Below are 16,442 nucleotides of genomic sequence, written 5' to 3'. Positions count from 1 at the left end.
GGGTCGCCACAGCGGAACTCCGGTCCGCTAATGACTGGCAGTAGATTTTTACGTGCCGAGTTGCCAGCCCTGATGCACAACGTTCAACGAAGGTACGCCCATTCATGCATGTCTCCGGACAGAAGACGCTTTAACTGAGAATCGAATGAGACAAAGTCTTACTGTGAGGTGACAGCGCTGCCACAGCACCACCACTGCAGTCAGTAAAGTAAATAATAAAATGTAATAGTCCATAAGCAAACTCATAAGACAGATTACTTGGTCTCATGGCAGCTCTATTTTGTGTAACCCATTTGTACCCAAATATCTTACAATCACACCTGTAGAGGTGCTGAAAGCAGTATTTCTTTGGGAAGAAGTCAAAACCCTCTCACATTGTCCATGCAAGTGGGTATCAGGACACCACACTTCCTGTTTGCATAAACAACTCCCTAGCTGCTGCATGGTGGATTCTCTCCAGTTCCACTCTTACAGTGACTTTCTTTAATTCAATGTTGATTCAGACAATTGTGCACTATACTACAAATGGCCACTATGCAAAGTGACTAAACCTAAAGGGCAGGAATGAAACTTAAGCTTTATGATCCACATCCATTCAATTCAGCCACAAGCAACAGTGGCTTGGCATCTTTAGGATTCTCCCGAGCATCAAAACTCCTCCCCTAGCTCCCACAGTGCACCACACGTCCCGTTCTCTCTCTCTATTCAAAGAGAATCGGCCTTAAGGACACACAACTTTCACTCTGGTACCTAAAAGGATAATATCAAGAACATTTTTCTAGGTCTTGCCACAAAAAAGGACCGGAGAAGGAAAGGGGAAATGTGGGCAGCTTATTGAATTGGATGGATGCAGAGCATGAAAACCTTGTGATATGTAAAGTACATAACCTTCATATTTTACATGATCCAGTCTGTTCATATCAACCTCAGAACAGTCGTTCCACCTTTAACTCCAGACAGAATATCACTAAGTCAGGTAGCCCCAAAAGATACACCTAAATCTTGAGAAAAATATCCAGCTTATACTATGATGTAATGGTTATGTACCATCAACTGAATAATTTATTTTAATTATTAAAATAACTATATTTTTAATGGAATGTGATTTTGAGTTGTTGGGTAAGGTCCTACTACACTTTTCATAGCAAAAACAATTCAAGTCAGATAGCCACCTACACAAAGTGACCTTTGCTCTAAATAAATTAGCACAAAAAGTCTTTAAAAAAATACTGATCAACTTTTCTTACATCCTCATTTTTGTCTTGGAATAATGAGTAAAGTCAAGAATATTGGTTAAGATTAATCCCTGATGTCATTTTTGGCATAAACCTTGGATTCAATTCATATGAAATTCTTAGCCTTGTAAAATACACTACAGGTAGGTTTAGAGGATACCACCCGAATTTTCAGAAATTTATCTGGCTAGAGTAAATGCCAACAGTAATGGTTTTCTACAATAAATCCACTGTAGCTGCTGGTTCAAACAGAGGCATGAAGTTTAAATCCCACAGAGGGACAGGTTCCCTGAGTGGAGGTTAAAGCAAGAAGTTCCTCTTCAAAAATGCCTCACAGGGTTTTAATGAAGCTAAGGAAAAGGAAATCATGGCCTGACAAAAACGAGAAATGACTGCTACGCGAACCCTGAATGAGGAATAGCTGGCAGCCACAGCCTTTGTAAAAATGTTAGTGAATAACTGCAGAACTGCCAAAACTGGATGCCTAAGGAAACTTTTATCCATTTACTTCTGTATACTTTCCACGTACAGTTTCTGGGACAGAGTAGACCACCTTAAAAGGAAAATTAGAAGTTATGAACTTACCTTGACACTAGATAATTTCATTCATGTCCATGCAAAACGACACTTTCCATCTGACCTGGCAGCATTACTGCTCCAGCCTTGTGACCCATTAAGAATTTTCCAACCCAAAATGCACAAGTTCCCTAGCTATCTCAGATCTGGTTTGACCTCTAAAGCCTAGGTACAATATAGATATCTCTGAATGTTAATCATGGAATGACCAAAAACCTTCAAGGTCTTACAAAAGCAACGCAGAGGGAAGGAGGGAGGGATGTTGTAACAGAGACATCAATGAAAGGATCCTGCACTCTGGTAAATAAATAAATTTGGTATCCAATTCATTCAGTCCATCTAATTTGATCTGTGGGTTAGAATCTCAAGCTACTTGATAGCCTGGGTGGCATCATGACAAGAGCCTTTTCAGGACTGCGGCACCAAAGGATGCCCTACACTTGGAAATGCAATTTGACTTAAAGTGTTTGATAAATATTGCAAGAGCAGAAAGCGGCAGCCTGACAAATATCGCCTATCAAAGAATATCTGAAGGTGGCCCTGGTGGAATGACCTCTAGGCTTGTTTGGCAAAGGTCTGTTGTTCAAGGTATAGATGAAGGAAACACTTTCTGAGAGCAATCTAAAAATGGTAACCTTAGAAACTTGTTATCCTAACTTGTTAGGTACAATGGAAATACACAGTTGAGACTCTTTCCTCCAGTTTTGGGTTCTGTGGAAGTAAAAGTGCAATTGTCTCTGCACATTTAATATATGGAGAAAGTACTCTCCCCTATGGGAATAATTAGGAAAAAAGACTGGGAGATGGATGGGTTGCAACATGGTAGATTAAGATGCTATTATGGGAAGGAAGGATGAGTTAGTTCTGAGTGATACCCTATCTTTGTAGAAGAATAAGTAAGGGGCTGATGACGACAGTGCAAGAAGCTCTAAAGTGATAGCTACCAAAAATATAGTTTTCCTGGAAAGAAACTTTAAGGAGGCAGAAGGAGCTGGCTCAAATGGAGTTTCAGTCAAACCCTCCAAGACTAGATTTAAATCCCAAGGAAGAAATGGCTCTTTGATAAGAGGTCTGAGCAAAAAGGTTCCTCTGAGGAAGGCTTTACAGAACTCATGAGGAGAAGCAAGAGTGTGTTTCTAGTGACCAGCATGAAAGTTGGAGATTGCTGCCAGCTGCACTTCAACAGTGGAGAAACTAGTGATGAAGTCAAATAGGTTCATAGGTAGGTACTAGGCTATTGGCGCTAGGGCCTATATAAGCCTAGCCAAAAAATGTACCGTGGCTTTCGCCACCCAAGAAAATTATTTTCCTGTGCCCCTGTCAAGCAGAGCCACAGAAGTGATCCCTGGGGTGAATTTCCCATTTCCCATCCAATCATCAAGATTTTTCTTGAAGAGTGCTACTGAGGAGCTCTGTTTGACATAGATAGGTAGTCTGTTCCAGAGTATGGGAAGTCTCTGGGACAGGAATCTATCCCCTCCAGCATGTTCTGTTTATTGTGGTGACAAGGTTTAGGTCCCTAAAGCGTGTAGCTCGGAGGGATTGGGATTTCTTTAAGTGGAGCATGTCCAACAGCTCTGGGTTTGACAGGGGAAGGAACTAATACAGAGAAGGGTGCATCTACATGGTTTTGACTACCTTCAGGGCAAAAGGGGATGAAAAGTCTCACATTTCAATCCATGTTTTAAGGAAACTCCACATCAGATGATCCAAGTCCATTTCTGATATGCTCTTGTAAGACTTGAAGGATTTTACAAACACTGCTGAGAAACACTGAGATTGAGGGTGATGTTCTGCTTTTTCTTAAGACCAAAGTTTTCAGGAAGAGTCTTATATTAAGACTGGATCCAAAGGTTCTAGATCCACAGAAGGAGCAGGAGTCGAGATATGTGCCATGAGTATGTAGATTCGCACAGTTTTTGGCACAAGGGAGAGACCTGAAGAATCTAAGTGTATTTCTGGATTTCAGCTCTTTGTGCTTGGAACTTCTCTTGGCCAGTTTCTTGGGCTTTGTTGACTACAGTCCAGTTTCAATAGTCCCTTCCAAGTAAGTTTATTTCTTTTATTGGCCAAGGGTCTGGGTGTGAAGCTGGCACAGATTTAACATTCCATAGATAAGTATGGTAACCCCAGTACACTGCACAAAGATCACTGGTATCTTGGGGGGGGGGGGGGGGTCTTACGATCACATAAGGAACACTTCATAAAACTCCACTCTTACACATTATTCACTACAGAAGCAATGAAAAAACAACACAGGAAACTGTAAATTAAATAATTTACAAGTTTAACTACAAGACCAATTCTACGGTAACACACCATCAACTACTTAACTATTTAAATGACAAAGTATCAAACTAGCTAAACAATTTCAACTACTGAAAGAGAGAAAGATTTATTTTTATTGTGAAGAATGAAACGGAAAAGAGGCCTGTCTAAAAAAAAAAGTATTTATTCTAACCACTGACAACAAAAGTTTTGACTACTATAAGGAAAAAGATATAACTACAAAGATTAAGGTAAATATCAAGAAAAATAGTCAATGAGGTTGAGCATATAACTGAAGGACTGGGGAGCCATGTTTTAGCACTGCGGCAGTAAACGACATCTGAGGTAGCGAGGGGAAGTAGTGCATTACGGGAAGGAAAATTCTTAAAGGGGCTCTGGGCTGGAACACTAATGATGCCAAATCAGATCAGAGAAGAGGACTGGGGACCAACAGGATGGCCTAGGCAGACTAAATGAATCACAGGCCTAAAGCAGATGCCCTACGCTGACCGTCTTAAAAAACTCCAGCTATACTCTGTCGCATATCGTCTACTCAGAGGCGATCTCTGCTTAACATACAAGGCCATGTCAAACCCAGAGCTGTTGGACATGCTACACTTAAAGAAATCCCAATCCCTCAGAGCTACACGCTCCAGGGATCTAAACCTTGTCATCACAATAAACAAAACATGTTGGAGGGATAGGTTCCTGACCCAGAGACTCCCCAGACTCTGGAATAGATTGCCCATACATGTCAAGCAGAGTGCCTCTTCAAGAGGAACCTTGACGTTTGGATGGGAGAAAGGAAATTCACCCCAGGGATCACGTCAGTCGCCCTGCTAGACAGGGGTCCAGGAAAGTAAATAATGTGGGAAGAAATAGCCAGGGAATTGTTATGGCTAGGCTTGTATAGGCCCTAGGGCTGATAGCCTAGTACCAACCTATGAACCTATGGATCAATAGATCCCTGGCTGTCTAGGGAAATGGAGAAACCATATGGTTAGACTGAGGGACTGACAGTCCAGGTGAGGCCTGACAAGACACATGGGACAGGAGATCTTTTTTTACTTGAATTTGTTAATTAGGAAGGCAGGATACTTCAAGGACCCTTTTCAGCTGTGACATGGGTGAAAGGCAAGGTAAACAGTGGTATGAAAAGTGAATGCAATTGTACAATTCTGGGTATGTGACATCAAGAGAATTTAGTAAGAATATTGAGAATAAACACTTGGTTCCACTTTTCATGTTTAAATATATGATAAATTGAATGCAATCTTTAAAAAAATAAGGGTGAATACTACAGTTTAAATGAATATTTTTGTAAACCTTCTTGTGATTCAATATCAGACCAGAATAGAATATTACAATTTGCAGAATATCTACAATAGCACACAGTATAATGTCAGCATAAAGTAGTTAGATTTTCATAGGTGTAAAATAAAATTTAGGTGGACTGGACACCACAAATTGGCTATAAGTGTAAGTGTGTGGTGTGGAAGAACTATTGTGGCAGGGCTAGCCACCCGGCACTGTAAACTTTGGCTCTAGATGACTATCACTGTTAAAGTGAGACCGTTCCTGACCCAGAGACTCCCCAGACTCTGGAATAGACTGCCCATACATGTCAGAGCACCTCTTTGGCCCTTTTCAAAAGGAACCTTGATGATTGGATAGAAGAAAGGAAATTCACCCCAGGGATCACGTCAGTCACCCTGCTAGACAGGGGTCCAGGGAAGTAAATAGTGTGGGAAGAAATAGCCAGGGAATTGTTATGGCTAGGCTTGTACAGGCCCTAGGGCTGATAGCCTAGTACCAACCTATGAACCCTTACCCATTGTACAAAAATGGATAGATGGAGGAGTGAGAAAAAGGGCTGGCTGAGTGAAGTAGAAAAGTACTGTGTTTTATTACCATCCTTGCTTCAGTAAGGGACAGTACCAACAGAATTTGCCTTTAGAGGGGAAAATGGGTGAATTATTTATATATCTATAGCATACACAGTTATATGACAACTATATAGTAACTATGGGTTGTAGAGAAGAAAGATATTATGTGGAAAGTTTGGGAGTATAGTAGGGCGATAACCAGAAGCACCTCAAACTGATGTTTATTAATTTAAGAAAAAAGTGTTTGAGTTTGAGATTTTTCTGTAAAGGTCTTGTATTCTGTTTTACCTCTAAGTTCCTTGGGCATGATGTTCTATCTAGAGACAGTTTACAGAAACGTTTTTTCCAATAACTTTGTTTTTTAGTCGATGTCTATACAAAGCAGTGCTGCCACATGAGTTGTTGCAAAAGTCATTAAAGGACTGTTAGAGAGTGAAAGGTAGTATCTGCAGTTAAGCAATTTGTATGTGACATGTAAAAGTTGGAAGGTAGCCCTAACATTTGCTCAAAGCCACTTCATTTTCATTAGTGTAAGGCAGTCGTGCTCACCACTGGTTGAGATCCTTTCTGACGTCTGAGATGAGATTTCTTGAGCTGGTGAGGCCACTGCAGGGGAAACCACGTTAACCTGGGCCAAAACAGTGCTATAAGGATGGCTTTAGCCTTGAGCACCTTTACTTCATTATGAGTGGAAATGAAGGACTAGTGTAAAGCAGTCTCAGTGGCAAGTTTCCTGGGGGTGTCCATCCCTGTCAGGCATTAGGAAAAAATAGTTGCTTTAATTAGCATTAGTTGGTGACACAAACACATCACAGCAGGAACTTTACCAGTGGTGGCAGAGACTCGGTGAATGACTTGAGGGCCAGCAATAAGGCATCCGTTAGCATCAGATGAGCTTGATCCCTACACAGCTGACCTAAACAGGAATTTTCAGTGCAATCAGAAAGTAGTGTGTTGACTTGGCCTACAACTATAGCTACATTGCTTCTTGAAAGAGAGGTAGGAGTGAGAAGGTGCAGCAGAGTCCAGGCCAGGACCCTGTTCAAGGACAGCAATGACAGGCAGGGTTAGAATGTACTTCTTCCAATTTACAAATAACCCATTGGACTGGAATCAAAGGAGCACCAACAGGACCATCTGCAACCTGAAGTCCCTTAGCTAGGACCACCAGTAGACAGTCTCCCAGATAAGGAAACACCAGGAGACAAATTTCTCATATAAGTTTGTGAAGAGCCTGTGGTAAGCCCAAATGGCAACACACTGCAATGGATGTGATGCCCACGCAAGCAAATCACAGGAATCTCTTCCAAAGACCAAACATTGATGTGCCAAAGCATATCAACAAACAGAATCTAGACACCTTGTTAGAGGAAGAGTATCAATTCCCTGCAGAGCAGCCATGTGAAACCAGACATATAGGATGCACAGGCCAAAACAGCTATGGTCCAAAATGGGAAGGAATTTATTGGTCTACTGCAGAACAAGAGAGTGCTTGATGTAAAATTTCTGTCCTTCTTCCAGTACCAGGAGAGCCTCTACATTCTCTCTGAGCAGTAGAGACTGGGTCTGTATTAAAAGCTCAACAAAAACTGACTGATCTGTCAGTGAAAATCTACTGGGAAGGGAATCAAGAACTACAGGCCAAGGCCAAATGACAACACGTCTAGAAACTACTGGTTCTTTGTTGTGATTTTTTGAGCTTGTGCAAAAATGCAGTTATTCCACCATGGGCCTCTCTAAACCCCAGTCAGAAATGATGTGGTGCTGCCGGAGGAAATGACACCCTTGGTACCTAACAGGGTAAAGCTGTAAGATGCCTTTAGTCCTTTTTCAGCCTGGAAGAGGCCAATTTTCTTTTTCTGAAATTAGCAGTGGGAAGAGGAGGAAATGGTAAAAGGAAAGAACATAAAGGCCCACAACAATGTGAGAGTCTGTTTTCCTTCAGGTTGACATTGAATAGTTCTCAAGCAGGCTAGTCAAATAGCAAATTCCCCAAAAAAGAGGCATTCAGGAATTTGCTCCGGAGCTCCTCCTTCAAGGAGGACATTCTCAGCCATGCAATCCTATGCATATATACAGATGAGTTTGGTTTTAGCAAAAGCATCAAAAACGTCAAACATAGAACAAGATACAGGAGTTTCCAACTGGGAAAGTCATTAGCAGTTGTCAAGAACTGCTTTTCAAAGGCAATGTGAGGTATTCTAGCTTATCCTGGAACTTGGAGAGATGAGCAATTAAATTCTCCAAGTCTCACTCTGGCTCAGGAGTGCAGCCTCTTTTCATAACTGTTCCAGAGCTATGAAGCCCTTGTCTGGTGACAAGGTGCCAAAATACTTTAGTCTCCAGAACCTATAATGAACTAACGAAAAAGATGACAGCACTGAGATCTTCACTGAGTTTGCGTGTCCACTTAACAGCACTCTGTAAAGGGTATTTGGCTAAGTTAGGGTTAAAAGGGTATAAAAACAATGAAAATGCACTTACTGGCAATCTATGTATTGGGAAATGAGCCAGGGCCATTCAAGCTTTTTTGGAGTAGGGGTAGGGCCAGGGGACAGGGGGTCAGAGTGACCAGTTTAAGCCACTCCTCATTAGAGGACAATCTAAAGAAGGGTTGTCTCTCTATCCTTGCCAATCTTACAGTGTCTTTGACATTCTCTGAATCCTCAAAGGATCTGGGGGAGGTTAGGAGGCACCATATCCCCAGTTTCATCTAGGGGCGAGTCTGTGTCTGAGTAAGATACATCTGTAACATGCACTTGGGCATCTTGTACAAGTGCTGCAACAAACACCAGCCAAAATCACACCGGGGAGGGGAAAGGCCTGGCCCAGACCTGGACCATCCTTCAGACCAAACCCCCCAATAGCATGTTCATATCATAAGCTCTGATTAAACCTTCAGACATCTACCTAATGTCTAGTTCCTGAACTGTGGACCCTAACACAGTGCAAGCATACAGATGCTACTCAAGACTAGGGCTGAACCCAAGGAGGAGAGTCCTTGGACCCAGACGTGTGAAAATCTACGGTAAGAACACTCAAAGGACCAAGCCCAGGGAACAGGCTGACCATTAGGAGGTTCTTCTCTGGATGCAAAGAGAGCGTGGCATCACTAAAAGTACTACAGAAGGGAAAATGTAACTGCTTCAACACCCGTTCTTATTTGCCTGCTTTACCAAAGCAAGAGAAAAAGAGGACTGCGGCTCTTCTTATAGCAAAAATGTTACTCTCCAGAGTGTTCTATCTAAGGGACTCAGTCCAGACATGGCCTTCCACACTGCAGTGTCAGAAGAGTGTATATAAAGTTGCTAGAAAAAAAAAGGATCAGCAGCATGTCCTTGCCTATAGAAATGAAAGGTGCTCAACAAGTGAATCTTAAGACTATAGCCATATAACTGAAGAGCAAGGACTTTCAACAGGACAATGGCCTCACTTGATAATGCATGTCACTATGAAGTAAATCCCAGCCAAAACAAGGAAGGCCCCAGAAGAAGCTACAACCTGGCTTTTGGTTCTAACTGGTCTAAAGTAGACCTCCAAGCAAGGGAGGGTACCAATGACCTAGTACAAAGGCCATCAGACTCAAGATAAATCAGTGCAAACCTATGCCCACAGGAGTACTACGGCATCATGAAGAATAGTGCAACATTCTTGCCCAGAGAATATAATCAGGCCCAAACTTGGACTCCAAACTGCATTCACATCCAGGCTGCCTAAACAAAACCTTCACTGACTTAAACGGCAGGCACAACCAGCAAGGGTGGCACATAGCTCCATGCCTAAAAAGGCAAGAGAATGAGCAAGCATTACGAAGAGCAACGAAGAACAATGTTACAGCCCTTGTGTTCTACAACTAAAGCAGGAGATTACCAAAGGGAAAGCCCCATCCTGGAAACTTCAAGCAAGACTACCAGCAGCCACTTCACTTACACTACAAGTGTTCAGTTCTCTCAAGTTCTAGACTTCCATCATAATGCCCAGCTCTTCACGTTCACATTTACTGTATTGTTTAAATTCCTATGCATTTTACAAACCATCTGATACCATGCTTCAGCGTGGTCAACCCTAAAACTAGAACAGTAAAAAAGTGTTAGGGATAAAGGAAAAGGAGAATAATGATTGTGAGGGGCTCCAACAGTGACAGAACAGGGGGATAAAGGACAACAACGGCAGATTAGCGGTAGGAAGGGGCTGCTATCATGGGAACAGGATTATGCAGGCATGCATTTATATTTCACCTAAAAATTATTATGATGAAGCTTAGGATAATTTTGAGAGAAATAATAAGCTTTTAAACAGAAAGATTTGTGAGTGAGGGACTGGAACCAGATTTGCAATTGTGAGAATGTATTAGGTGACCTAGAAGGAAAAATATAACAAAACAAGGTAGATGTTTGCAGTGGTATATGAGAATATTTGATATGGAAGATATGAACTTCGTAACAGGATCTCAGATAGCATTTAAATGTTTTCCAAGACAAGATAAATGGGCTAGATTGGTCAGAAATGATAACTCACAGGAACATGTACATTTAACTGCCTATACTCTTTGCAATCCTGAAACCTTCCTATTATTTGGGCATACAAATTGTAATCATAATAGAACCTATCCCAGCACTGGAGAATGACAATCTATGTTAATTTAAAATATAGGACCTGATAGTTCACCTGGCTTAGAAATATATCATAAAACTGCTTTGAGAAATGTGACATGAATACTCAAAGAAATCTGGCTAACAACAAAGTGGATCCACACCAAACTTAAAGCTGTAAAACAAACCATTCAATAAAATAAACTTTAAACAAAAGAATATCACAGTAAGAATACACTTGTCATATGGTGTAAAACAGGCTACTTTTAAGCTCTTCTATCAAAGCTATTTTGTACTATTGCCTACTTCCTCATTTCTCATTATCAGTAGTTTATTTTCCAATGCACATGCAGCACAAGGAAGGAAAAAAAAAAGGAAAGTTGTGCTCCTCTGAGTACAAGAAGAGCTTCAAAGTGACACCTGCATGGTGTGCTACAGTATCACTCACTGAACTGAAAGGTTCTATAAGACTCAGTGCTGGCTCTTTACTCCCTGTGTACATCGTCTTAAAACAGATGTCACACGTAGGAGAATTATTCAATATTACTGCTATGCTGATTTTAACTTTGCCTCTTCTTTTCTCAACAGCCAATCACAGAATTTATTACATCTGAAAACTGTCTGGACTGCAAACTCAAATAGATGATCCTTAGCTATAAGTTAAATCCACGACCAATGCAGTTTTGCTATATACTACATTAAGACATTCACAGCCTGTATACAACTTTTCCTTTAAAAGTCTAAAGATAAAATCAGCTGCAGTTTCAGTCATTGGTTCAACACCTAGAACTTATTCATGATAATACACCGACAGGGTAAAGTGTCCACTACTGTCATCATACTTGGAACAGTTAGATGTTACATCCTGCCCAGAGTTTAGAGTGATTCTGCAGTTAATTTCTGCATAGCATCTTTACATGTTACAGAGTAAGCACAACACCCAGCGAGTAAACAAACCACTGTGTATAACAAATAAAATGTTCCAAGTAAAGCACAAGAGTACAGTGATACGAAACACAGCTTTTCTCCACAGAAAATGTGACTCAAAACTTTAAATAAAAAGTATGCATTTATTCTGGTTAGCGCTTTTACCACTACACAAGTGGCTTCTTCAGAATGTGGAGAAAAGCTGTGTTTCGTATCACTGTACTCTTGTGCTTTACTTGGATCTTTACATCTTAACTGCTGTAATGTTTTTTACCTGGAAAGTCCACAAGAAATCAACAACTTGGTGACCATGGTATAAAGTAGTGCACTGTAGTTTGACCATGTTATCCCACCCTTGTACAAGCTGCATTGGTAAACTGCTGCAGCAAAGACCATTTTTAAATCATGACTCTGATTTAAGCCTTTCATGAACTGAGTCATAGTTTTCTTTAACAGCTGCTACTGTGCTTTACTCCAGTGCACCAGAGCTCAGGAAGGAAATGACACTGGTTCCCTAGATGTGCCTTTATAAATGGGATAGGAGGTATTCTCCATATCTCGCACTAGTTCTGTGGTGCTCACCAACTTCATAAATTAATCTCAGTATTTCCAAGGCTTTTTTTAAAAAATTCCTGAAGTGCATTAGGCCCTAAGCAAATTCTTTACTTACATCCCTGACACAGGATCAAATAATCATTCTGTGACCCTATGCTTTTTAATTAACTTGAATTTAAGTAGTTCATATTGTATAACTAACTTATTTACATGTAATTTATAAAACTTTGCTATCTACATAGATTATTTTAATTAAAAAGGCCAGCTCATAGCATACAGGGATAAAGCCCCGATTACTGTTTAATCTACGTGAGACTGATCAGTGGCTTGGAAGCTTGATGAAATTGGCTGCGGTGGATGGAAAAGTACATCCTGTGAAGGAAATTGGGGGGTAGGGGCTTTCCAATGTCAATACCTTGAAGCAGAGGCACCTGTGCAATAACAGATGTTTATCACATTGATCACTGCTACAGTAGACTTAACGGTACGGGTTACATTCTCTGATGGATATAACAACTGGCTAGCATCCAAAGCTTCAGGGTACCTTTCACACACCCAAACTGTTGGAAAGCTTGAGCTGAGCTGACTAAAAAGACAGGTTTGGATGACAACCCCTTCAGAGCTTTCCCGAAGTTAAAGACAGAGCTCCTCAGTGGGCTTTTAGGGATCGATGGTTGGCTTGTGCTCTTCGTTTCACAGAACCACCACACTTCACCTCACAAAAACAACAAACATGAATAAGGCAGCTTCAAGAGAAACACACCATGGTGAAAAAATTCTCAAATGATTTCTGGTACCTCTGCCTTTCGCCTTCAAGGAATCTGCTCCGCTACTGTGCTTCCCTTTTCTTTCTGGTTGCAGAATGTAAATTACCTCATACATGGAAATGCCTGTTTGTACACCAAAATAGTTTTGCTTTTTTTTTTTTTTTTTTTTTTTTTTTAACTCTACAGAAAACGGCAGCTTTTATATGTATATAGTCTAACACTTGCCTTGCTGTCTGTTGCCATTTACTTATCTTCTCTTTTATTATGTTTTATGAATTTGGAACAGCTCACCACATTTCACCTTATCAGAAGTGCCTCTTCACAAAGTGGTAGAAGAAAGACATTAGGAGGATTCTGCCCCCTTCAACCCTGCTTCCTCTTTACCTAAATATGCCACCAGCATTGCACCACAACTGAACAGAGGACCTCCGTTTCAATGAGTGGTGGTGGCACAGTGAGAATTTCTGTTCTTGTTTTTATAATACTCAGGTACTGCTGAATATTTGCATATAGATTTGATTCCATTTTAGCTTGCAGCTGAATTGTTTGGCAATATGTCTATATACTTATTTTTTTCTATTCTTTTTCTTGTTGACCATCAAGCCTTTGTCTCTTAGCAAGCCCACACTATTCCCCCATTATGGGTATTCCCCAGTGAGGATAATAACTAATCTGGGGGAGCCATCATACAGGCTGCCTCAGTAGTGTTTTTTGCCTTCAGCAGCATCTTTGCAATGCGAGTGAATTTCTAACACCTCTCCTGTGAGTGGGTGAGATGGACAACGTTCATCATTGCTAGACCACAGTTGCAGTGACCTCCCTGATGACCTTCCACTGTAATGGCTTGCTGGCTGAGCAGCTGCCACAAGAACAGTACAGTTATGTAAGTAAACTTAACATAACAGTAGATGTTCAAGTGATCACGGCTTTAGTAGCCGTAGCTATATAGGTTATATCCTCCAAAGGATATATCAGCCGACCAGCTTCCAAAGCTTCAAGGCATTTTCCACACTCCTAAACTGTCAGTCAGCTCGAGATGAACTTACTGAAATACACTTTGGGCACCAAGACCTTCAGAGCTTTCATTCCAACAGAGGGAGGGAGGTAAAGCCCTGAAAGGACTATGTTAAGAACAAAAAAGATTAGTATTCATTCAATGACATAAACAACACACCAAAAACAAGGGGGGTGGAGGGAGGGTGTGCAGCTACTGCAGCAAAGATCATTCAAACTTCTACTGGTATGGTAAGTTTATTTACACAACTGTACTCTGTTCATCATAGTGATCACTTCTGCTGCAGCCATAGCTGTATGTGTAGGTTACCCTAGCATACTCCATTTGGGAGGTGGAAGGGGAAGGGTACTGGAACCCCTGGAGAATGGTCCTAGCAAAGCCGGGTCTAGATGTAGAGAAGGAATCAAGCTTCTAATGCTTTGTAAACATATGTATAGAGGACTAAGTTTCTGCTTCTAGAATATGTCCAGAATCCAGTCCTTTCCAAAAAGCCATAGATGAAGCCAAGGCCTTAACAGAGTGGACATTGACCCTGCCTGGAATAGTTTTGTTGTGCTGAGTGTAACAGAAGCTAATAGCCTGAGACAACCATTTGAAAATAGTCTATTTGGACAGGGTCTATGTCAATTAAACAAACGCTTGCAATGTTGGAACGTCATATGGTTGAGACCATATGATCGACATTGCAAGTGTTCGAAGGTTGACTTTAATGGCACCGTACGGTGCAGAAAGGGAGAATTTCCCTTTTCTGCACTGAAGTGCAGTCTCGGAGTTGGTATATTTAAGTAGAGGGGTGTGAGGGGTGCAGGGGGGCTTGTCACACTGCTCGTACCGTTAAGGTATGTTTTTCTTTCTTTATTTTTTATTGTATATTTGAACATTCAAATATCGACCATATGGTATTCGACATTTTGAATGTTCGAATATATAACATAGACCCTTTTGACACAGGTTATCCCTTCTTATCTTCACAAGAAATGAACAACTGATCTGAAAAAATTAGTTCTGTCAAGACAGTACTTGAGTTTGTCTGTGGACATCCAAGGTATATAGAGTATCCTTTCTCCTTCATTTTTAGGTTCAAGAAAGAAAACAGGGATGTGGATAGTTCGGCTTACAGTAAACTTGGATACCACTTTGGGCATAAAAGAAGGATTAGTTCTCAAATATATCCTGTTTCTTTGGAAATGATGAGATACTGCTGACACACCTTAAAAGAGTTTGCAACACAAATACTCTTCTTGCAGAGGTATGAGCAATCAGTAAAACAGTTTTCCTTATTAAGAACCTCCAGGTAGCTGGATTAGCTTGTTCTAATGGAACAAGTCTTATCTTCTGTAATGCAAATTTAAGATCAAAAGGAGAGGCCACCAGTTTTCCTGGAGGCTTCTTATGCAAAACTCCTTTCAAAAACATATGACATGAGAATGCATTGAAAGTGGAGGATTTATGGGTAGACATGCTGAAATAGCCGATAAATGAACCTTAATGTAGGAGTAAGAAAGGCCATAGGATAGGGATAGTAACCCAAACAGAGAACAAATAGTGTGCCGGCAGCAGCTATTTCAATTTGCTAACATATGATTTTCTAGTAGTAGCCTTTCTTGTATGCACTAGTGCATGCACATTGTCTGTAAACAGGTGCATAAAGGGAATTAAGACCCTATATCCCCAAGCAGTCAGTTGAAGTTGGTTGGGTTAAGGTGTACAAACACCCCTGATCTTGTGTGAGTAGATGCATTTTGCAAGGAATCTTGTGGCGATTGCCCTTTGCCATTTCCAAAAGAAGAGATGACCGATGTTGCCTTGGCCAAAAGGAAATCACCACAGTGATTTTGTGGAATTCATTCTGAATCTTTATAAGTACTCTGGATATCAGTGGAAATGGTGGAAAAGCATACAGGAATATCCCTGTCCAAGTAAAGGAAAAGGCATCTGTCTTCCAGGCCTTCTTGCACAAAGTCCTAGAACGGAATCTTGCCAGCTGATTGTTCAAAGACAAATAGATGTACTTGAGACTTTCCTACAGATGGATGACTTCTTGGAAGACCCCCTAATCTGGTTTCCATTTGTTGAGGGTCTGCCCTTTTCCTGCTCAGCTTGTCTGCCCCGCATGTTTGCTCTGACTGAATGTAGGATGCTTAGAGTAAGACTGTGCTGTGAAGCTATATCCCAAGGTAACACGGCTAGCCTGCAAAGAGTGGGTACAACTTGGTTCCTCCTTGATTGCTGAAGTACCACAATACTGTAGTATTGTCTGTAACAACATGAAGAGCTCTGGGGGAAAAATGATTCAGAGAGTCGGGTGCCTTGATTAGGGCAAGCATTTATTTCATATTTATGTACATAAGTCTGTCCATGGTGTCCCGCACACCTTACAATTTTATCCCTCCTGAAACTGCCATCCAAGCAAAGTCTGAGGCATCTGTATTGACTGACTACTTTGGAGCAGGGAAGAAGGGCAGACCTAGGTTTAGGGAAATTTGCTGTCTCCACCAAGGTATTTCTGTTCTGACAAACCCCAGCACTGGGATTTGAAAGGACAAAGGATACTGGTGCTGGGACCAAAGAGACTTCAGATGCCATTGTGTCTTTCTCCTGTGGAGTCTTACCAGGGGTAT

The 16,442-nt window shown here is 41.1% G+C and overlaps 1 protein-coding gene across 5 annotated transcripts in view; it reads right to left on the bottom strand.

Annotated features, from left to right (window-relative positions):
• The window catches only part of USO1 (USO1 vesicle transport factor), a 1,866,649-nt gene that overhangs the window by 21,783 nt on the left and 1,828,424 nt on the right, over positions 1-16,442 (bottom strand). The gene's annotated exons all lie outside the window — the stretch shown is intronic.

The sequence above is a fragment of the Protopterus annectens genome, chromosome 2.part0, assembly GCF_019279795.1.
Source record: "Protopterus annectens isolate FY-2018-M chromosome 2.part0, PAN1.0, whole genome shotgun sequence".
Taxonomy (NCBI): Eukaryota; Metazoa; Chordata; order Ceratodontiformes; family Protopteridae; genus Protopterus; species Protopterus annectens.
The sequence above is the reverse complement of the archived record's forward strand: the minus strand, read 5'-3'. Positions and strand labels throughout refer to the sequence as shown.